Below are 22,609 nucleotides of genomic sequence, written 5' to 3'. Positions count from 1 at the left end.
ACTATCATACCAGTTCAAAATGAACAACATATGACTCTTATTTTCACCTCCCCTTCACACCCTCCATGGGTTTCCTACGTATATTTCAAATGTCTGATCCCCTAGCTATGAGAACTGGTTGTCTTACTCCTGCCTTAATCACTTCATTAAGCAGCCAGGTTTTACTTTTCTGAGAGGTGAGCAGCTGAACCTGAGGTCCTGCATGGGCTCTGCAGAGAGTTCCCGATCAGTGCTCGGTCAGTGACAGCCAGCCGTCTGGGTTTCATCAGCTCGCTGGGGCTGCATTTCACCAGGCCCCTGTGCCAGGGCCTCCCCAGCGTCAACAACAAGCGTCACACCTACTGCAGAAACAGCCCTCAAGTTTCATCACAGTGATGCTAAAAAATATTCTCCAGCTTCAGCAATGACCTAGTTCATTCAAGGGCAGGGGAAAAATGTTCTTCTTCCAGAACTTCCCCGGGCACAGAATTTTCCCTCTTAGGAAGGTCGGAGCTTTTCTGGAAACAGACCCAACTCTGCTTTGCCCTGTTCGTGGAAAAGACCCCGAGCCCTGTACCAACTCTGAATCTCTGTCCCAGGACTGAACCCCCAGTTAATGCCTCGCACACAGCCCTGGAAGCCCACACCGAGTCCACCCTCCTATAACGGCTCTCAGACAAGGTACTGAAAAGTAAGTATGGCGACTTCGGTTTTTACATAAGGAATGGCTGTGCTTTAACTGTATAGCTGTTGACATTTTCTGCAATAGGGAACAGAGCAGATTGCTTCCTTATGACACGGAACAAGAGGAAACAATAGGGGCTATATGGGATATTCGGGTACCTAATATTTTTAAGTGGCCAAATTCTCATGGCCTTTTAGATGAAGTTCGTTCTGACCCTTTTTGAAAATTATTTATGTTTCCTTTTAATGTTTCTTTATTTTGTTGGACAATAATTAAAATAGTTTCTTTTCACAGCATGGCTGTCTCAACAATTAGAAAGAATATATCTGTAGGATGACTCCAAGAAGTGGTTTGCAAAGGCTGGTCTACCTTTGTTAAGTAACGTGGAAAACGGAGGTAACTCAGACCCCAGATACTTTTCCCTGAAATATTTGAGTATTTTAGTCAAAAGTGATTCCTTTTACTTGGCTTATCTGAGTGATGATTTAAAATCTCCACTTGCTGTGTAGACATCACGATATCTTGTCTGACAATATAGGTGATGCAAGTTGCTGAAAAGCTATCAGACATTTCGTAATGGCTGATGCAAACATTGATCGAGTTGTTACATAGATTTAAAAAAAAAAATTGAAGGCAAAAAGAAAAAATAATCCATTGATAAAATGGCGCCACTGTCAAGTTCTGCTTTCATGAAATCTAAACTTTAAAACCACTGATTAAAGGTGTAAGTTACAGATATCTGGCAATCATTTAAAAGTAGATGAAAGAGCAGCATTTAGAGCTGCTTCTGCTCTCATTATTTCCTTTCTATACCCTTTACCTCAAGTAAAGCTAGCTTTCATTTTTGGAGATGAATTAGCCAGGAATGACAATTCAGTCTTACTGCTCCAAACATGTGTGAGACATTTTATAACAGCAGACCAGCTAAGGTAAATTGAACAAACATTTAGGCTGTGATGTTTCTGAATTGAAACTCAGGATGTTGTGAGCAAACTTCCGAACTGACATATTGACACATCCTATATTAAAAGGCCCTGGAGGCTAATAAATATGTTCAGATACTTGAAATCAAGATTTAAAACAAACTAAATGTATTGGAGCTCCCAAATTCCATTGCTCTTTTGAGTTTTTATAAAACATTCGCTCACAATTTGGAGAAGATTTTTAGGTAGGATAGAATTCCTCTTTTTTATCACCTGAAGCATTTTTGTTTTTTTTTCTCCTCCCAACTTAATCAGTTTTTAATAGTGCTGTGCATGCTTACATGTTGATATCAGCCTATGTAAGGAGGAGGCAGGAGCCCTGGGGATGCAGTGGTTAAAGCGCTCAGCTGCTAAACAAAAAGGTTAGCAGTTTGAACCCACCCGCCTCTCTGTGGGAGAAAGATAACCACAGTCTGCTTCCATAAAGATTTACAGCCTTGGAACCCTATGGGGCAGTTCTACTCTGTCTTATAGGATTGATATGAATCGGAATAGACTCCACCGAGGTGGGTTTGGTTTTGGTTTTTAAGGAGGGTGCGGAATCCCTGGGTGGTGCACACAGTTAACAAGCTTGGCTGCTAATGGAAGGGTTGGAGGTTTGAGTCCACCCAGCAGCACCGTAGAAGAAAGGCTTGGTGCTCTACTTCTGAGAAATCAGCCATGGAAAACTCTACGTAGCAGAGTTCTGCTCTGATACACATGAGGTTGCCATGAGTTGCAATCTGCTTGACATCAGCTGGTTAAGGAGGGTGCTGGTGAATTTCCTAATCTGGGCGGATGTGACAGGAAATAGGATGGTGTGCAGAAAAAGACACAGGCTTTTAATTCTGATCCGGAATCAACTCCTGACACGCTTTTCAACCTGTTTGAACCCTGGTTTTATCTGTAAAACGAAGATAAAAGTATCCACTTTGACAGGCTTGATGAAGGAATTAGAAGAGTAAATACACCAAAAGTATTCATCACATAGTAATTTCTCAGCAAAAGTTAGTTTGTCCCCTTGGCTAATTAAAAACCTGCTCTCTCCTTTTTTCGCTAACACTTCAGAATGCTTTCATAATACAAACTGTACGAAGTAATAAAAACTAGCCATTATTGACATCAGTGCAGTGATTAAACAAAAACAGCACAGAAAGTTAGTTGTTTTTTTTTTTTCTATTGTGTCTTAGATAAAAGTTTACAGAGCAAATGAGTTTCTCATTAAACAATTAACACAGAAATTATTTTGTGACATTGGTTGCCAACTCCACGATGTGTCAACACTCTCTCACCTTCTTCACCCTGGGTTCCCAGTTTTCCTGCTTTCTCATCTTTGCTTTTGGACTGGTATGCCCATGTAGTCTTCTATACATAATTGAACTATGAAGCATGTTCCTCACATGCGTTGTTGTTTGCCTTATAGACCTGTCTCATCTTTGGCTAAAGGGTGAACCTCAGGAGGGACTTCGGTACTGAGTTAAAAGGGTGTCCAGAAGCCATACTCTTGGGGTTTTTCCAGCCTCTGCCAGACTAGCAAGTCTGACAGAAAGTTAGATTTTTTGAGGAAAATTCTGTACTTAGAAAACAGTGTGTTTGAGAATAAAACTTTAAAAAAAAGTATTATATAGTAAAACGTGCAAAAGCCAGAACCTGTGTAAGGCGGAAACGTGTCAGAGAAGGAAAGCTCAAATACTTTCCACAAAACAACTGGTAGAAAAGTGGAAAGACTGCACTCTGTCAAAAGTGGAAAACCTCCAAGACCCAGAAAAATAAGGCAATCCTGTTGAGTTCTGGCTCTCACAGGTTTCACTATATTTTAGAATGTATCCACGATAAATAAGGAAAATATTTTTGCCTAAAAATAGTTGATGGTGTGCTTGTTATATAAAAAGAGCCATAAGAGGTTTATCAAACTCATCTGAGAATGCTTTTTAAAAAAATTGTGGTAAATACATACGGAACAAAACATTTGACATTTCGACAGTCGTTACATATACATTGTACATGTACAGTGTACTTTGTGTTCATCATGTTGTCTAACCATCACACTTATCTGTTCCCAAATTATACCATTGCCCTTAACAGAAGTTCAGTATGCTCTAAGCATTGAGTCCTCCTTTCCTCCTCCCTACTGCCTGCCCCTGATAACCACTAATAGACCTTGGTCTGTAGTCACAAAAGGACAAATATTGTATGATCCCACTTACATGAAATATCTAGAATAGGCAAGGGTATAGAATATGTATTTGAATACATATCAATACCATATTTAAATGAATTTTCATGAATCTATAGGAATGGAAGGTAAGGGTATAGCTATACCTACAAGATAATGTCTGCGATTATTACGAAAACTAAGGCACAGGCCTAGGTTTTCTTCAAAGATTATAGTTGAGCTTTGCATTGATTCTCTTTTGGCTTAAATACAGACATTGTAGAGTGAAGGGGTAGGAATGGCAGCAAGAACTCTGAAATCAACTAGCTATTGGTGGCGCTGAGCAGACTTAGGAGCTGGGCATGCCATCTCAGGAGTGGTGTCATTCCTAGTCCAGGAGTCACACTGTGGGCTGGAATGGGAGGCCAGTGATGGAGGGTCACAATTAACAGAGTGCTCCCTTGTTCTGAGTGAAGGCAAGTTAGGCACCGGAGGGGGCAAATGAGAATCACCAGCAGGGCTCATGGGACACCTCCAAAGAATCTTACCAGACACCTTTCTTATTGTCTCTCGTTGTCTGTACTGAGATATTCCACAGCTTTGCCCAGGCACATCCAAGTAGCTTGACAAATTCTTTGAGTTACTGGTAGTTTCACATTCTAGAAGCAACCTGGAGCCCTGTTATGTTGGCCTTAATTCTGCCAAAAGGAAAATGCAGAAATGTAAAGAAACCTGGGAGAAAGTGACTGAGCCATCTTCCGGTTGGCAAAAGTGAAGGAATAGACAACCACCCTACCTGAAAGAAAGAACATTTTAAAACGCTTAGTGCTGTCCTTGGGGTTTCTGCAGATTCACACCCACATGGCAGGGCCTGAATGGAGAAACTGCCTGGGAGGCTGTGGACACCAGGTTGACAAGACTTTCCGTTCTGGATTTACGACATTATACCACTTCAGGGCTGACCCTTCCATGCTGCTACCGCATATCTGCCACCTCACAGCTCACACGCACTACTAATCCCTTGATCTTCACCCTACTCTTAGGTGACCAGGCCATTTTCTCTTCCATCACTAGTTTAAGACCTTCCTCTCATCCAGAGTTTCAGATTCTGAAGGTCCCAAGAATGTGCATTTCTTGCAAGTTCTCAAGTGATGCTGATGGTGCTGGTTGGGGATCCCACTCTGAGAACCACTGCTCTAGCCATTTATTCTGCCTGCAGTTCCTGAAGGAAACTATTTGTTCTTTTCAATCACTAAACATGCCTACTCAGAGATCGAAGGCCCAGCCACAAGCTGAGAGTGGAGTGGTGAATACCAAAGATAAGCCAGACCATATCCTGCAGGCGAACAGCTTACAGTCTACATTTGTGTAGAAGATACACAGAGAGTGGGGAGGGTACACTGAGGTGAGCCGTCCATCACTTAGGAGGGGCTGTCTTTTTCCAGCTGAGGATATCAGAGGAGGTTTCAAGGATAAGCTAGCATTTGAGCTGGGATTTGAAATCGGAGGTATTTGAACATACAGAAATGGAAGGTGGCCCTTCGGTGTAGAGGAAACAAATGAACAAAACAAAAACATGGAGAACAGAAAGAAATAGGGTATTTATGGAAATCAGAAATGAGTTTGGTTGCCAAACAAGAGTTTAGCCTAACTAGTAAAGATTGTTGAGCATTGTGCTCTTTTTTTAAAAGAGCTGTCTCTATGGAATAAAATTGACAGCAACAACTGGAGAGGTTAAAGAAGAAACTTAGGGGGCAGTGAGTTCATATTAATGGTGGAGGAATAACTTGGAAAAGGAAGGTGAGAATGATTGCACAACTGAAGAATGGAATCAATGTCACTGAGCTGTACATGTGGACATTGTTGAATTGGCGTATGTTTTGCTTTGTACATTTTCGACGACAGTATCAAACACAATAAAATAAATCATTAAGAAACAAAGAAATGGGTTTCATTGGGCTAGGCTTTCCACCGTTCTGCCTTGCTCTTTCTTGCGGAAGCATTCTTTGATTAAGCCGTCTGATCGTTAAGGCTTTTATATCTGTCTGTAACTGCGTAAAGGCATGAATGACATAGGAATCTGGAATGGAGAGTCAGTAGTGGGAATTTCAGGGGTCATTGGCTGGGGAAGAGAGGATGTGAGCGCTGTTGGGGTGCTTTCCAGAAGTATCAAAAAATGCAACCCCAACTACCTTAAATGATAACGGGGATTTACAAGCAGTCTAGTCTGGCCCCTGACTCTATTTCTCGCGTTTCTTGAACTCTGCTCTTCTCTGTTTTGGTTTCACCCTCAGACAAGCTTTCACACAGTCTCAAGATGGCTACCAGCCTCTCCTAGGGCCGCTTGCTTTCTTTTTCACGTTCAGGAGAGAGTGAAAGACCTATCTCTGCGCTGAACGCCTTTTGGGAATGCGATGTGCTGATTGGCTTAGATCTTGGTTAGTGAACCAGTCACTGAGCTCAGAGTACGGGTCAGTTTAGACCAATCAGAGCCCACGAAGGAGTACAGGTTGTGGTCAACCAAAGCCGAGTCTCAGGCTGCTGCTGCAAGATGAGTGAGGGGTGGGGTGGAGTTGCGGAGGAGGGCCAAGCGTAACGATCATTGTAGGAGATTTTAGATATTTTGGAGAAAGGCTTCTAAAGTCATACCGTCTCTTCCCTTAGTCATAAGGTTAGCCATAGGAAGCGTTCATACTTTAAATATTTAGTATGAGCCTGCTTTAAAGTTAAACCCATATCAGTTAAAATATTCTCTCAGAGAATAGTCCTGCTTCTGAATGGCATAAACCCTTGAACACAGTATAATCCCTCAAGGCTCTTTTCATTAAATGGGGTGCTCCTTGTCCCTAAAGTACACTTTATTTACGAAAAAAGATTTAAAAATTCTTCAGAAAATAAGGCAAATTGAGGCCATATACAAGAAATTTTCTCCTAGGCTGGCTGGGTTGAAGGATGAAGGAAAAAGTGGAGCAGAGGTACGACTGACACTCTCTCCTGGACCTCTTCCCAGGTCCCCACAACTGACTTTCACAATAAGTCCAGGCTCAATTAATGACACCCAGAGTCGGTTTTATTCTTGGTGATTATATGGCAGGGAATGAGACAGAAGAGAACCTAAGATTTTCCAGGTCCTCCCCTACACTGGAAACCCTGGTGGTGTAGCGGTTAAGAGCTATGGCTGCTAACCAAAAGGCTGGCAGTTTTTGAATCCACCAGGTGTTCCTTGGAAACCACATGGGACAGTTTGACTCTGTCATACAAGGTCACTATGAGTCGGAATCAACTCGACGGGTTTGGGTTTTTTCGCCCCCGCCCCTCCATACTGGTTGATGGCTGAAACTCCACAGGGTTTCACCTCTTAGACTCATATTTTAAAAACATTCTCCAAAGGGGGATAATGGGGGCAGTAGTGGTTCAGTGGCAGAATTCTTGCCCTCCTTATGGGAGCCCCAGGTTTGATTCACCCCTCCAATGCACAGTGGAGGTTTGTGTGTTGCTATGATGCTGAACAAGTTTCATTGGAGCTTCTAGACTAAGGAGGACTAGGAAGAAAGGTCTGACGACCTATTCCAGAAAATCAGTCAATAAAAACCCTATTTCTGAAAATCAGTTAATAAAAACCCTATAGATAGCAACGGTCCAATCTGCAACCAATGATGCCAATGGAGCAGGATTGGGCAGCACGTCATTCTGTTGAAGGACAAGAGCAGGAGGAGCCAGAGGGGGATTTTCTTTGCCACACAAAGTTCTTAGCCAGACCCTGATGAAACATTTCTAGACTGGACATGACAGTCAGCCTATGAAATTCAAGTTCAAACCAAAGTGATTTTAATGAGCTCATGGAATTTCGTTTCATTGCACTATCGTCAACTCTGTATACATTTACAGCATCATAAATGTTCTTCTCTTCTTTGTCCTTACCCTGAGAGAGGACAAGGATAAGATAGGCAGGGGAAAGCACCTTTCAACAGAAAACCTGGAAAATCAGAATCAAGAAACCTGGGCTTTGCCACTAACAAGATGTGCCACCTTGGAAAAGTTACTTAGCCTCTCTGTTTTTCAGGTGGTTTCTCGAATATAAAGTCAGGGAGGAAACTAAACTCTCTGTCAGGTTTCAAGAAGACTTGAGCTGTTTTTTTAGTCCTCCATTAAAGAATTGGAAACCGCCACATATTTTAAATGTCAGAGGAGAGGAGGATACCAATGGGAGGAAGACTGTATTACATCTGAAAAAAAAAAAAATCAAAACAAATCCAGAACAGCAGCAAGTAAGCTCAGCATTCCCCATATTATGTGCTGGGTGCGCGCTGTCTGGCACATAGAGCTGCTCGCTGCTAATATTTAAAAATAAAATTTTATTTGTTTATTAGGTTGTTGTTGTTATTAGTTGCCATCAAGTCGGCTTCGACTTATGGTGGCCTTTTGTGTAACAGAACAAAACGCTGCCCAGTCCTGCACCATCTTCATGATTGTTTATTAGGTATCATGTATAAATCCAAAATACTCAGAGGATACGCAGAGACAGTCACGGTCCTCGACTGGTATCCCATCCTTAGCCCAGACACTTAGGTCTCCTCTCTGGGGGCAACCAGGTTACCGGGTTCTTGTGTATTTTCAGAGCATTCTATATATAAATAAGTGTACGGGAAGCATACTTCTTTTTGTGTGTGTTGTAAAAGTGATACCATACTCTGAACCCTCTTTTATGCCTTGCTTATTTCACTTAACGATATATCTTGGAGATTATTCCATATCAGTGCATACATAGCTGCCTGATTCTTTCCCATGACCAGTGCTGTTAAAAAAAAAAAAAAAATCTATTGTATGGATATACTGTAACCATCTTCCTATTGTGGACATTTAGGTTGTTCCAACCTTTTGGAGCCCCGGTGGCACAGTAGATAAGAGCTCGGCTGCTAATCAAAAAGGTCAACAGTTCAATTTCACCAGCCACTCCTTGGAAACCCTATGAGTCAGAATCGACTCGATGGCAATGGGTTTCCAAACTTTTGCTATCATAATCAGTGCTTCAATGAATACAGTTGGTGCTTGTCTTAATTATCTAGTGCTGCTATAGCAAAAATACCGTAAATGGATGGCCTTAACAAACAGAAATTTATTCTCACGGTTTAGGAGGCTAGAAGTCCAAATTCAGAGTGCCAGATCTAGGGGAAGGCTTTCTGTCTCTGTTGGCTCTGGAGGAAGGTCCTTGTCTCTTCAGCTTCTGCTTCCTGCTTCCTTGGAGATCTCCAAAAGTTTTGTTTTCTGCCTTATCCCATCTCCCCTCTGCTTGTTTAATCTCTTTTATATCTCAAAAGAGATTGACTCAAGGTACCTCCCATTAACGTAACAAAGAAAATCCATTCCCAAATGGGATTATAACCTCAGGCATAGAGGTTAGGATTTACAGCACGTATTTTGGGGGGACATAATTCAATCCATGACAGTGATCATTAAGTATTTATCTCCTTCTTGCTCCTATTTTTTTTTAAAATTAAGTTGATTGAGGCATATTTTGCATATCATATATTTCACCTTTTCCAAGTGTTTAATTCAGTGATTTTTTTTGAAGTAAATTTTCTAAGTTGTGCAACCATCACCACAGATCAGTTTTAGAACATTTTCATCACGCTCATGCACATTTATGGTTATTACATGTCCCTCCCCCATGCTCCTTGGCCTGGCAACAACTAGTCTACTTTCAGTTTCTATAGCTTTGCCTCTTTTGCGTATTTCATACAAATAAAGTCATAAAATATGTGGTCTCTTGTGTTTAGCTTCTTTTACGGAAGATATTTTTGAGTTTCATCCATATCGTCCCATGTATCTGTAGTTTGTTTTTTTTTATTGCTCGGTAGTATTCCATTGAATGGCTATACCACATTTTGTTTGCCATTCAGCAGTGGATGGATATTTAGGTTGTTTCCAATTTATGGCTATTATGAATAATGCTACTGGGAACGTTGGTGTATAATTCTTTGTGTTGATATATGTTTTCATTTCTCTTGGGTAGAACCTAGGGGTGAAGTGCTGGGTCACATAGTAGAATTTAAGTTTAACTTCTTAAGAAACTGCCAAACTCTTTTCTAGAATGTCTGTACCATTTTACACTCCCAGCAACAACGATTCTTGGCATCTTTCCACATTCTCACCAATATTTGGCTGTCTTTTTTCCTGGAGCCATTCTAGTGGGTGTGAAATGCTATCTCACTGTGGTTTTAATTTGCATTTCCCTCATGACTAATGACACTGAGCATCTTTTCATGTGCTTATTTTCTTACCTCTATGTTGCACATGCAACCCTAACCATACTCAAGGAAGAGCACATTGTTCGGTCTCGACAAACCGGAACTCATTTCCCAGCTCTGCCCTTTGCAGGCCATGGGGAATTAGTCTTGTTATATTAACCGTCTGAAGTTACTTAAGCTTCCAAGTCGTTAAGAACAGCAACACGGTAGCTTTGCTGTGAGGACCAAATGTGAGAGGTATATGAAGTGCCCAGATAGTGCCCACATAGTAGGCACTCATTACCTGTTAGTTGACACCCAGCATGCCCTCCTTCCCCATTTCCAGAACCCATCTTGGGGGAGGGTTGCTTTCCCCTCACTAACATGGGGTTGGGGATTAAGTGATAGTGGGTGTGGTGTCCAAATCCACAGCAACTCAGATGATAAATTCCAGAACGCACTTGACGTTGAATTAGACTGGCTAATCAGAACTAATCCCTCCTATCCCCAGTGATGAAGCACTCTGCTGGCTTTCCTGGCAGCTCCAGAAGAGCGGACACCCATTATCTGCATGTGGGCCACCAGTGCTCCCTAGACCCTTCAAACTGATGGCAGGCTTCCTGCTGACAGCAGTCAGCCACAGGGTATCTGTGGGACAAAAAAAAACAGATTAGCCAAAATAAAACTTGGCATCATTAGAGGGCTTTCAGGGTTCAAAGAATTCTTCTATAGCCTCTTACTTGTTCTGCACTGACTTAAGAGAAAGATATTATTTTTGTAATTTTGCTGAAGTTAAACCCAAAGCCACTAATAGCAGCTAACACTTATGTAAGGCTTTCTATACTACTGAGAATTGCTTTATACATACTGACTCACTTAATTTCCTAACAACCAAGTGAAGTAGGAACTACTATTATCGTAGTTTTACAGATGAGGAAACTGAGGCAGAGAATGATAAGCTAGTAAGTGGCAGAGCTAAGATTCAAACCCGGGCAGCATGGTGCAGGAATTCATGCCCTTCTTCACCACACCATTCTGAGACTCTGTTAAAGGCCCTGCCCATTTTTTAGTATCTAGTAAAATGTAATTTGTGAATACTCTTCCATCCAGCAAATCCATTTTTTGGCATCTAGTCTAGAGAACCACTATGTACTCAAGAAGGCACATACCAAGAAGTCCTTTGAAACACATTTGTAAATCTAAAAAACTCCACCCAACCTATACATCATCAATATAAGAACAGATAAATTAACTGTGGTACTGCCATACTATGTCCCTGGGTGGCACAAATGATTAAGCACTTGGCTACTAACTGAAAGATTGGTGATTTGAATATACCCACAGGCACCTAGGAAGAAAGGCCTGGTGATCTACTTCCAAAAGATCACAGCTATTGAAAACCCTGTGGAGAACAGTTCTACTCTGACACACACGCGAGGTTGCCATGAGTCAGAATCAACTTGACAACAACTGGTTTGGCCACACTATGGAATACTAATATGTAACAGTTTTTAAAAAATGGATTGGATTGATCGTGTAAGATTGCTAAAACTGATTATTAAGTAGGAAACCCTGGTGGCGTAGTGGTTAAGTTCTATGGCTGCTAACCAAGAGGTCGGCAGTTCGAATCCACCAGGTGCTCCTTGGAAACCGTATGGGGCAGTTCTACTGTCCTATAGGGTTGCGATGAGTCGGAATCAACTCGACGGCAACAGGTTTATTAAGTAAAAGAAACCAATCTCATAACAAGTATATATAATTTATACCATACATACAACAAAATTACATATATTTTAGAGGTCTATAAATGAATAGGAGAATGTCTGGAAAGATACCAAATCCTTCCTCTGGGGAAAGTACTGAGATTGAGGGATGGTACTTCCAAGAGACCTTGCCCTTCTGTGGATTCTTAAGGATGTGCATGTATCCATTTAGAATGTGTATCATTAAAAGCAAATACAAAATTGAAAAACAAAGAAACTTGTCCTAGATCACACAGCTAAACAGAAGGCAAATCTGCATTCTTTCTAGTTAACACATTGTCTCTCCAAGGGTGTCTGAGAAGCCCTCCATTTGCATGGTGCCCTCACTAATACCAATAATTCAATATTGATTAGTCATCTCTAGTAAAGAAGAATAAACCTGTCGTCAAAGGTTCTCACCTTTAGAGGAAGACATGAAACATGAACCACGTCCTGACCGAACTGTCCTTTCCCTTTCCTGAGTATAGTCAGTACCCCGTGGCTGTGAAATGTGGTAAACGAACTACATGAGTCAAATACTGCACCTTTCTCAGTATTTTAACATGTGAGACAGCACTGTCAGGAAGCAGTCACCTGGGGAGGAGTCACAGATGACACATAAGGCCCTTAACATTTAGCCCAATTCTTGGAAGCTTCATTTGTTTTTTCTTCCTCCTCCATCAACAGCAGCGGACGCCAAGAACGGGCATGGGAGGAGCCATGCCTTGTAAATTACTGTTACAGGTGAATATTATACCAGAATTTAAAAAAAATTTTTTTTAATTTTTTCGTTGTTGAGAATATACACAACAAAACATACGCCAATTCAACAGTTTCTACATGTACAATTCAGTGACATTGATTACATTCTTCGAGTTGTGCAACCATTCTCACCCTCCTTTTTTGACTTGTTCCTCCACCATTAACATAACTCACAGCCCCTTAAGGTTCCTATCTAATCTTTGGAGTTCCTGTTGTCATTTTAATTCCGTATAGATCTTAAAACAGCATAATGCTCAAGGCAGACATTTTTTTTTACTAGCTAAGTTATTGTTTGGTTTTAAGAAGATATCATGGGGTATTTTTGGTTCAATGTTTAAAGATTATCTCAGGGCAATAGCTTCAGGGGTTCATCTACCCCCCATGGTTCCAGGATATATGGAGTCCATGAAAATTTCAAAGTCTATTCAGCATTTTTCCCCTTTTGATCAGGATTCTTCTATGGAGTCTTTGATCAAAATGTTCAGTAATGGTAGCTGGGCACCATCCAGTTCTTTTGGTCTCATAGCAAAGGAGGCAGTTGTTCATGGGGGCAATTAGCCACACATTTCATATCCTCTGCCTATTCCTGATTCTTCTTCTTTCTCTGTTGTTCCAGGCTAATAGAGACCAATTCTTGTGCCTTGAATGGCTGCTTCAAGCTTTTAAGACCTATACCAGGAGAACTTCTTAGACATAAACTGGAACATCACTTAAAAAAAATCATTGTGGTAACCCACAGCAGAAAAGGAAATTGTCTGCTAAACCAGGTGATGTCTTTCGTTAAAGTGTTACCAGTTATGTAAGAGATTCAACTAGGCAATTTAGACATGTTATTCTAATCCTTAGAACAAATAAGCTTTATTATCCCCTTTAACAGATGAGGAAACAGGTTCAATACCTTACCCAGGTAAATGCAGAGCTAACTGTAGATTCATCCTTGGCAGGTGACAAAACCTAGGTTTGTTCCACAACCTATGATGCCTTCTGTTCAGGAAAGGGTTTTCCAGCCACAGAAGCTTCTTTCCTGGTCTTCACCTACTTATTTGGGTAACTCTTCTAAGAATGTAGAGAGTCAGTGTAGTCATCCCTCTTTCCCCAAAATTTCTCTTAAGAAGTGTTGCAGATTGGCACTAAAAAGGAATGAATTACTGATATATGCCACAACACAGAAGAACCTTGAAAACAGTATGCTAAGTGGAAGCAGCCAGTCACAAAAGGACTACATATTGTTTGATTCCACTTATGTGAAATGTCCAGAATAGGCAAATCCATAGAGACAGAAAGTAGATTAGTGATTGCCTAGGGATTAGTGAAGGATTCTATGGGGAAAATATTAAATGACGCAGGAACATCAAAAGAAGATGGAAGGAATACACAGAGTCATTATACCAAAAAGAATTAGTTGATGTTCAACCATTTCAAGAGATGGCATATGATCAGGAACTGATAGTACTGAAGGAAGAAGTCCAAGCTGCTCTGAAGGCACTGGTGAAAAACAAGGCTCCAGGAATTGATGGAATATCAATTGAGATGTTTCAACAAACAGATGCAGCGCTGGAGGTGGTCACTCGTCTATGCCAAGAAATACGGAAGACAGCTTCCTGGCCAACTGACTGGAAGAGATCCATATTTATGCCTATTCCCAAGAAAGGTAATCCAACCGAACGTGGAAATTATAGAACAATATCATTAATATCACACACAAGCAAAATTTTGCTGAAGATCATTCAAAAACAGGTGCAGCAGTATATCGACAGGGAACTGCCAGAAATTCAGGCCGGTTTCAGAAGAGGACGTGGAACCAGGGATATCATTGCTGATGTCAGATGGATCCTGGCTGAAAGCAGGGAATACTAGAAGGATGTTTACCTGTGTTTTATTGACTATGCAAAGGCATTTGACTGTGTGGATCATAACAAATTATGGATAACATTGAGAAGAATGGGAATTCCAGAGCACTTAATTGTGCTCATGAGGAACCTTTACATAGATCAAGAGGCAGTTGTTCGGACAGAACAAGGGGATACTGATTGGTTTAAAGCCAGGAAAGGTGTGCATCAGGGTTGTTTTCTTTCACCATACCTATTCAATCTATATGCTGAGCAAATAATATGAGAAGCTGGACTATATGAAGAAGAATGGGGCATCAGGACTGGAGGAAGACTCATTAACAACCTGCATTATGCAGATGACACAACCTTGCTTGCTGAAAGTGAAGAGGACTTGAAATACTTACTGATGAAGATCAAAGACCACAACCTTCAGTGTGGATTGCACCTCAACATAAAGAAAACAAAAATCCTCACAACTGGACCAATGAGCAACATCATGATAAAGGGAGAAAAGATTGAAGTTGTCAAGAATTTCATTTTATTTGGATCCACAATCAACAGCCATGGAAGCAGCAGTCAAGAAATCAAAAGACGCATTGCATTGGGTAAATCTGCTGCAAAGGACCTCTTCAAAGTGTTGAAGAGCAAAGATGTCACCCTGAAGACTAAAGTGCGCCTGACCCAAGCCATGGTGTTTTCAATTGCATCATATCCATGTGAAAGCGGGACAATGAGTAAGGAAGGCCGAAGAATTGATGCCTTTGAATTGTGGGTTGGCGAAGAATATTGAATATACCATGGACTGCCAAAAGAATGAACAAATTTGTCCTAGAAGAAGTACAACCAGAATGCTCCTTAGAAGCAAGGATGGTGAGACTGTGTCTTACATACTTCGGACATGTTGTCAGGAGGGATCAGTCCCTGGAGAAGGACATCATGCTTGGCAGAGTACAGGGTCGGCGGAAAAGAGGAGGACCTTCAACGAGGTGGATTGACACAGTGGCTGCAACAATGAGCTCAAGCATAACAATGATTGTAAGGATGGCTCAGAACCGGACAGTGTTTCGTTCTGTCGTGCACAGGGTCGCTATGAGTCGGAACCGACTCAACGGCACCTAGCAGCAACAACAGGATTAAGGAGGGTGGAGAGAGAGGGAGGGGTGGAAATTGGGGGTGAAAGCATTACCCCTTTGGGGTAGTGAGAATATTCTAAAGTTGATTGTGGTGATGGTTGCACAACTCTATGAATACACTAAAAGTCATTGAAATGTATACCTTAAGTGGGTATCTTATATCAATAAAGCTGTTTAAAGAAAAAAAGGAAGTGTTGCAGAGACACTGGCATTACTACTGGTCAACAAGCCAGATGAGCTGATATTTCCAACTTGAAGCCACACTTTTTTTCTTTTTTTCAATATATTTTTTTAAATTGTACTTTTTTTTTTATTAAAAAAAAATTGTACTTTAGATGACGGTTTACAGAACAAACTAGTTTCTCATTAAAGTTAGTACACATATTGTTTTATGACATTGGTTAAACACCCCACGACATGTCAATACTTTCCATTCTTAATCCTGGGGTTCCCTATTACCAGCTTTCCTGTCCCCTCTTGCCTTCTAGTCCTTATCCTGGGCTGTTGTGGCCCTTTAGTCTTCGCTTTGTTTTATGGGCCTGTCTAATCTTTGGCTGAAGGGTGAACTTCAGGAGTGACTTCATTACTGAACTAAAAGAGTCTCTGGGGGCCATACTCTCAGGGTTTCTTCAATCTCTGTCAGGCCAGTAAATCTGGTCTTTTTTTTTGAGTTGAAGTTTTGTTCTGCATTTTTCTCCAGCTCTGTTCAGGACCATCTATTGTGATCCCTGTCAGAGCAGTCAGTGGTGGTAGCTGGGCACCATCTAGCTATACTGGACTCAGTCTGGTGGAGGCTGTGGTAGATGTGGTCCATTAGTCCTTTGGACTAATCTTTCCTTTGTATGCTTAGTTTCCTTCATTATTCCTTGCTCTTGAAGGGGTGAGGTCAGTGGAGTATCCTGGATGGTCACTCACAGACTTTTAAGGCCCCAGATGCTACTCATCAAAGTAGCATGTAGAACATTTTCTTCATGAACTATGTTATGCCAGTTGAGCCAGATGTTTCTCAAGACCATGGACCCCACAGCCCTCAGCCCAGCAATTCAGTCCCTCAGGGAGTTTGGATGAGTCTATGGAGCTTCCATGACCTTGTCTTGTACAAGTTGTGCTGGCTTCCCCACTACTGTGTACTGTCTTACCCTTCACCGAAGTTATCACTTACCTATAGTCTTTCAAGTGTTTTTCTATCTCCACCCCTCCCTTCCCTAGTAAAAAAAAAATTGCTTCTTTTTTTGTGTAAACCTTTTCATGAGTTTTTATAGTAGTGGTCTCATACAATATTTGTCCTTTGTGATTGGCTTGTTTCACTCAGCGTAATACCCTCCAGATTCATCCATGTTATGAGATGCTTCACAGACCCATCATTGTTCTTTATCGTTGCATAATACTCCATTGTGTTTACATACCATAGTTGATTTATCCATTCATCTGTTGATGGGCATCTAGCTTGTTTCTATCTTTTTGCTATTGTGAACAGTGCTGCAGCAAACATAGGTGTGCATATGTCTATTTGTGGAATCACAGCTTTATGTTTGCCGACCCTTGTTTCCTATTTTTCAGTCAATCAAGAGCAGTTGATCATCATCTGTGTGTAATTTGCACTGCTAGTTATGAAATACTACTAAAAATTGTACATGGTATATAGATTTTCCTCTTTCAACCTTCTGCTTGCATTTAGCCCTGAAAGTATTTGTTCAATAATTCTGAGAAATATCATCTTTTTAAAAAAATTTCAAATGAAATCCAAACTCTAGCTTTCATCACCAGCTTGAACCTCCAGAATGGTGTGAGTAATGCACTGGGGTTAACAGAAAAACTTCTTTCCATACATGTTTTTCAAGGGTAACCCCACACTTCTTCAGCAATGAAAGGACAACCTATCACCACTCATTTTTCTTGGTTCTCTGTGTACTGTTGGATCAACATTCATTCTTTTTTTTTTTTTTTTATTGTGCTTTAAGTGAAACTTTACAAATCAAGTCAGCCCCTCATACAAAAATTTATATACACCTTGCTATATATTCCTAGTTGCTCTCTCCCTAATGAGACAGCACACTCATTCTCTCCACCCTCTATTTCCGTCTCCATTCAGCCAGTTTCTGTCCCCCTCTGCCTTCTCATCTCCCCTCCAGACAGGAGCTGCCCACATAGTCTCATGTGTCTACTTGATCTGAGAAGCTCACTCCTCACCAATAACATTTCCTATCTGATAGTCCAGTCCAATCCCTGTCTGAAGAGTTGGCTTTGGGAATGGCTCTTGTTTTGGGCTAACAGAAGGCCTGGGGACTATGACCTCAGGGGTTCTTCTAGTCTCAGTCAGACCTTTAAGTCTGGTCTTTTTATGAGAATTTGAGGTCTGCATCCCACTGCTGTCCTGCTCCCTCAGGGGTTTGCTGTTGTGTTCCCTGTCAGGGCAGTCATCGGTTGTAGCCCGGCACCATCTAGTTCTTCTGGTCTCAGGCTGATGTAGCTCTGGTTATGTGGTGCTTTCTGTCCCTTGGGCTCATAATTACCTTGTGTGTTTGGTGTTCTTCATTCTCCTTTGCTCCAGGTGAATCTAGACCAATTGATGCATCTTAAATGGCCACTTGTTAGAGTTTAAGACCCCGGACGCCACTCTCCAAGGTGGGATACAGAATGTTTTCTTATAGATTTTATTATGCCAATTGACCTAGATGTCCCCTGAAACCATGGTCTCCAAACCCTTATCCCTGCTACGCTGGCCTTTGAAGCATTCGGTTTATTCAGGAAACGTCTTTGCTTTTGGTTTAGTCCAGTTGTGCTGACCTCTCCTGTGTTGTGTGTTGTCTTTCCCTTCACCTAAAATAGTTCTTGTCTACTACCTAATTAGTGAATACCCCTCTCCCTCCCTCCCTCCCCACTCTCGTACCCATCAAAAAACGTTTTCTTCTCTGTTTAAACTATTGCTTGAGTTCTTGTAATAGTGGTCTCGTACAATATTTCTCCTTTTGCAACTGACTCATTTCACCCAGCATAATGCCTTCCAGATTCCTCCATGTTATGAAATGTTTCACGGATTCATCTTTGTTCTTTATTGATGTGTAGTATTCTATCATGTGAATATGCCATAATTTATTTATCCATTCATCCATTGATGGGTACCTTGGTTGCTTCCATCTTTTTGCTATTGTAACAGTGCTGCAGTCAACATGGGTGTGCATATATCTGTTCGTGCAAAGGCTCTTATTTCTCTAGGATATATTCCAAGGAGTGGGATTGCTGGATCGTATGGTAGTTCTATTTCTAGCTTTTTAAGGAAGCACCAAATTGATTTCCAAAGTGGTTGTACCATTTTACATTGCAACCAGCAATGTATAAGTGTTCCAGTCTCTTCACAACCTCTCCAACATTTATTATTTTGTGTTTTTTGAATTAATGCCAGCCTCATTGGAGTGAGATGGAATCTCATTTTAGTTTTGATTTGCATTTCTTTAATAGCTGATGATCGTGAGCATTTCCTCATGTATCTGTTAGCTACCTAAATGTCATCTTTAGTGAAGTGCTTGTTTATATCCTTTGCCCATTTTTTAATTGGGTTATTTGTCTTTTTGTTGAGCTTTTGCAGTATCACGTAGATTTTAGAGATCAGATGCTAATTTGAAATGTCATAGCTAAAACTTTTTCCCAGTCTGTAGGTAATCTTTTTACTCTTTTGGTGAAGCCTTTGGATGAGCATAGGTGTTTGATTTTTAGGAGCCCCCAGTTATGTATTTTCTCTTCTGGCGTTTGTGCATTGTTAGTAATGTTTCGTATACTGTTTATGCCATGTATTAGGGCTCCTAGCATTGTTCCTATTTTTTCTTTCATGATCTTTATCGTTTTAGATTTTATATTTAGGTCTTTGATACATTTTCAGTTAGTTTTTGCGACTGGAGTGAGGTATGGGTCTTCTTTCATTTTTTTGCAGACGGATATCCAGTTATGCCAGTACCATTTGTTAAAGAGACTGTCTTTTCCCCACTTAACTGACTTTAGGCCTTTGTGAAAAATCAGCTGCTGACATGTGGAAGGATTTATGTCTGAATTCTCAATTTTGTTCCATTGGTCTATGTATCTGTTATCGTACCAGTACCAGGCTGTTTTGACTACTGTGGTGGTATAATAGGTTCTAAAATCAGGTAGTATGAGGCTTCCCACTTTGTTCTTCTTTTTCAGTAATGCTTTACTTATCTGGGACCCCTTTCCCTTTCATATGACGTTGGTGATTTGTTTCTCCATCTCATTAAAAAAATGTTGTTGGAATTTGGATCAGAATTGCATTGTGTCTATAGATCGCTTTTGGTAGAATAGACATTTTTACAATGTTAAGTCTTCCTATTCATGAGCAAGGCATGGTTTTCCACTTATGTATCAACATTCACTCTTGCCTTTTTGTTTATTCATATAATATTCAACAACACTCACCAAGTTTTCTTTAAACATTTTCGTGCTTTTGCTAAATGGATATCATAGAATTTATCCTTTTTAATTTTTTTCAACCTAGTTGGGAGCAACTTTTCTAGTACACATTACTATAACTTCTAATAAATAATATTTGCCAAATCTGGCCTTTTTATACCCATTGGAGCCCTCCAATTACTCAATTACCAAATGTACTTGTAACATAATTTGTAATATAATCTGCCATGTTGCATGTGAAATCTCTTCCTATTCTGTGCAAGAAACTTACCATCATCACTGAGAGGGTTTTCTGATAGTCTTAAATAAATATAATACGTATTAACCAGATATGCCATGTGGCCCAGTCTCTGTACAATCGCATTAAAAAAAAAATAGCCCTATAACCAAAAGTAATTGGAAATGCAATTCAATTTTTTATTAAACAATGTAAAAAAGATCCAGTTCACAATCACAAAGCAAAATTTCTTAAAATCTTCTTTCCAATCTCTCTTGCGCAGTCTTCTACACATATCACAGGCCCCTTCGAGCTCTTCAAACTTCTTTCTTAAAGCTTCCCTCCCAGCCTGTGTGTTCTGCCTCATGTCCAAGTAGTTTTCTTCCTTTTTGATGCTAACATGTAACTTCTTCAATTTTACAGCTCTTTCCACCCATTTCGTGGCTTAGTTTCACCTCACGAAGTTGCTTCCTGCACATAGTCTTCCTCAGGAAGGGGAGGCAATGCATTCTCCTGAATTAATATTTTTTAAACTGATATTCAGAGAGGTTGGGTGTTTCATGCAGGGGCAGTTTGGGAATAATTTTTTGTTTGTTAGTTTCTTCAAGGACTCACCATAGTCTAAACAGAACATCTTGAGATTAAGGAAACTGAGTGAGAATAACAGAGGCCTGAGAAGAAAGGAGTAGGAGGCATTTGTGAGCAGAATGTTTCAAGGGTTGTGTCTACCAAGCAGACTAGCCTCATGGAAGTGGAACCCGTGGCCAAGACCCATGCTCAGAAGGGCCTCACACTTGGTTTAATGCTCTGTTGCCGCCATCTTGCAATTGTTAATAATACATGAACAAGGAGCCCCTCATTTCTGTTTTGAACTGGGCCCTGCAAAAGCAGCTAGTCTGCTACTGAGGCAAAGGCTTTCAAACATGGTCTGCCTCCCACCCTAGTTCTCTCTCCTTCTACTCACTCCTACTCACCAGAAGGTCTTTAGGTGTTGCTGAAACCTTGATCTGTTATTTGAGAAATTGATTCTGGCAACCTCTTTCTGGAAACAACGTGATAAAGTAGGAGAAAAGACAGGGGAGTTAAGTCAGTCGTTAAGAAGCTGCTACTGACTCCCTTAAGGTGCCTTGGGAGAAAGTCCCGATGATCTGCTTCTGAAAGGTCACAGCCTTCGGAACCCTATGAAGCACAGTCCTCCTCTGCACATGTGGGGTTACCATGAATCAGAATCTGTAGTACGAATGTGGCCTTTTAGATCCAGCTTCTCCCACCAAGAGCTTGGCTCAGGCTTCTGTTTTAGGACCCTCCATACCTGTTTCTGTCAAGTCCATTCTGACTCATAGTGACCATCTAGGACAAAGTAGTACTGCTCCATAGGGTTTCCAATGAGCAGCTGGTGGAATCAGACTGCTGACCTTTAGATTAGCAGCCATAGTTCTTAACCACTGTGCCACCAGGGCTCCTTAGGAACCTCAGCATCCCTGAATTCACTATTCGCAGTTTCTAACCCCCTCCCCAGGTCATGCCCACTGTATCCTGCTGAGATGTGCTTCTTTCCTTTTATTGAGCCCCATGGTGTGCAGAAGCAGTGAGATACCACTGTTTGCATAGAGCTAAATGCAAATTTCCGTTTCACGAGCACAATTAAGTGTTCTTGGAATTCCCATTCTTTGCTGCAGTGTTATCCATAATTTGTTATGATCCACATAGTCGAATGCCTTTGCATAGTCAATGAAACACAGGTAAACATCTTTCTGGTATTCTTTGCTTTCAGCCAAAATTCATCTGACATCAGCAATGATATCCCCTGTTCCACATCCTCCTCTGAATCCAGCTTGAATTTCTGGCAGTTCCTTTGGAATGGATACAAATATGGATCTCTCCCAGGCAGAGTTTCGTATTTGTGCCCATTCCAAAGGAATTGCTGAATGCTAAATGCAATTTCTAAGCTTGTGGCTCCACAAAGGAGTAGACTGGCCGAGTGGTGCTGGAAGCATGTATGCATGGAAGACTGAGAAGAGTCCCCTGCACCCAGACAGACCTGGTTCCTAGGGCTGCCGCACATCTGTGCATGTTGTGCACCGCACAGCTCCAGGAACCATAAAAGGCGGTCCCATGACAGCAGCCACCTGAGCTGTGATCCTGAGCAAGTTGCACCTTTCTGAGCTTCAGGTTCTTCATCTATAAGATACAGGAGGTATTGATAACCATCCTATAGGTAGTTTAAAAGAGAGTAAATGAAATAATATACCTAGTGACCAATGGGGTATTTAATGTGGACTCCTAGTAGCTCAGTGGTTAAGAGCTTGGCTGCTAACCAAGAGGCTGCAGTTCGAATCTACCAGCTGCTTCGTGGAAACCCTATGGGGCAACTGTACGCTGTCCTATAGGGTCTCTGTGAGTCGGAATTGACTCGACAGCAGTGGGTTTGGTTTGGTTTGTATCAATGACTAAGTGCTGGGCTCAAAAATGCTAGCCCAGTCTCTGCTCTCCCCT

The 22,609-nt window shown here is 41.1% G+C and overlaps 1 protein-coding gene across 2 annotated transcripts in view; it reads left to right on the top strand.

Moving 5' to 3' along the window:
* The first annotated feature begins 309 nt into the window (after nt 1-309).
* The window catches only part of ALPK2 (alpha kinase 2), a 133,293-nt gene continuing 110,993 nt past the window's right edge, over nt 310-22,609 (top strand). Inside the window, exons 1-2 of one of the 2 annotated variants that reach the window (XM_049900960.1) lie at nt 310-670; nt 13,129-13,279. The gene's annotated coding sequence lies outside the window, so the exon portion shown is untranslated. The remainder of the gene's footprint in view (nt 671-13,128; nt 13,280-22,609) is intronic. The other variant, XM_049900959.1, reaches the window with a different exon arrangement.

The sequence above is a fragment of the Elephas maximus genome, chromosome 11 (assembly GCF_024166365.1).
Source record: "Elephas maximus indicus isolate mEleMax1 chromosome 11, mEleMax1 primary haplotype, whole genome shotgun sequence".
NCBI lineage: Eukaryota > Metazoa > Chordata > Mammalia > Proboscidea > Elephantidae > Elephas > Elephas maximus.
This window is presented reverse-complemented; position numbering and strand designations above follow the sequence as displayed.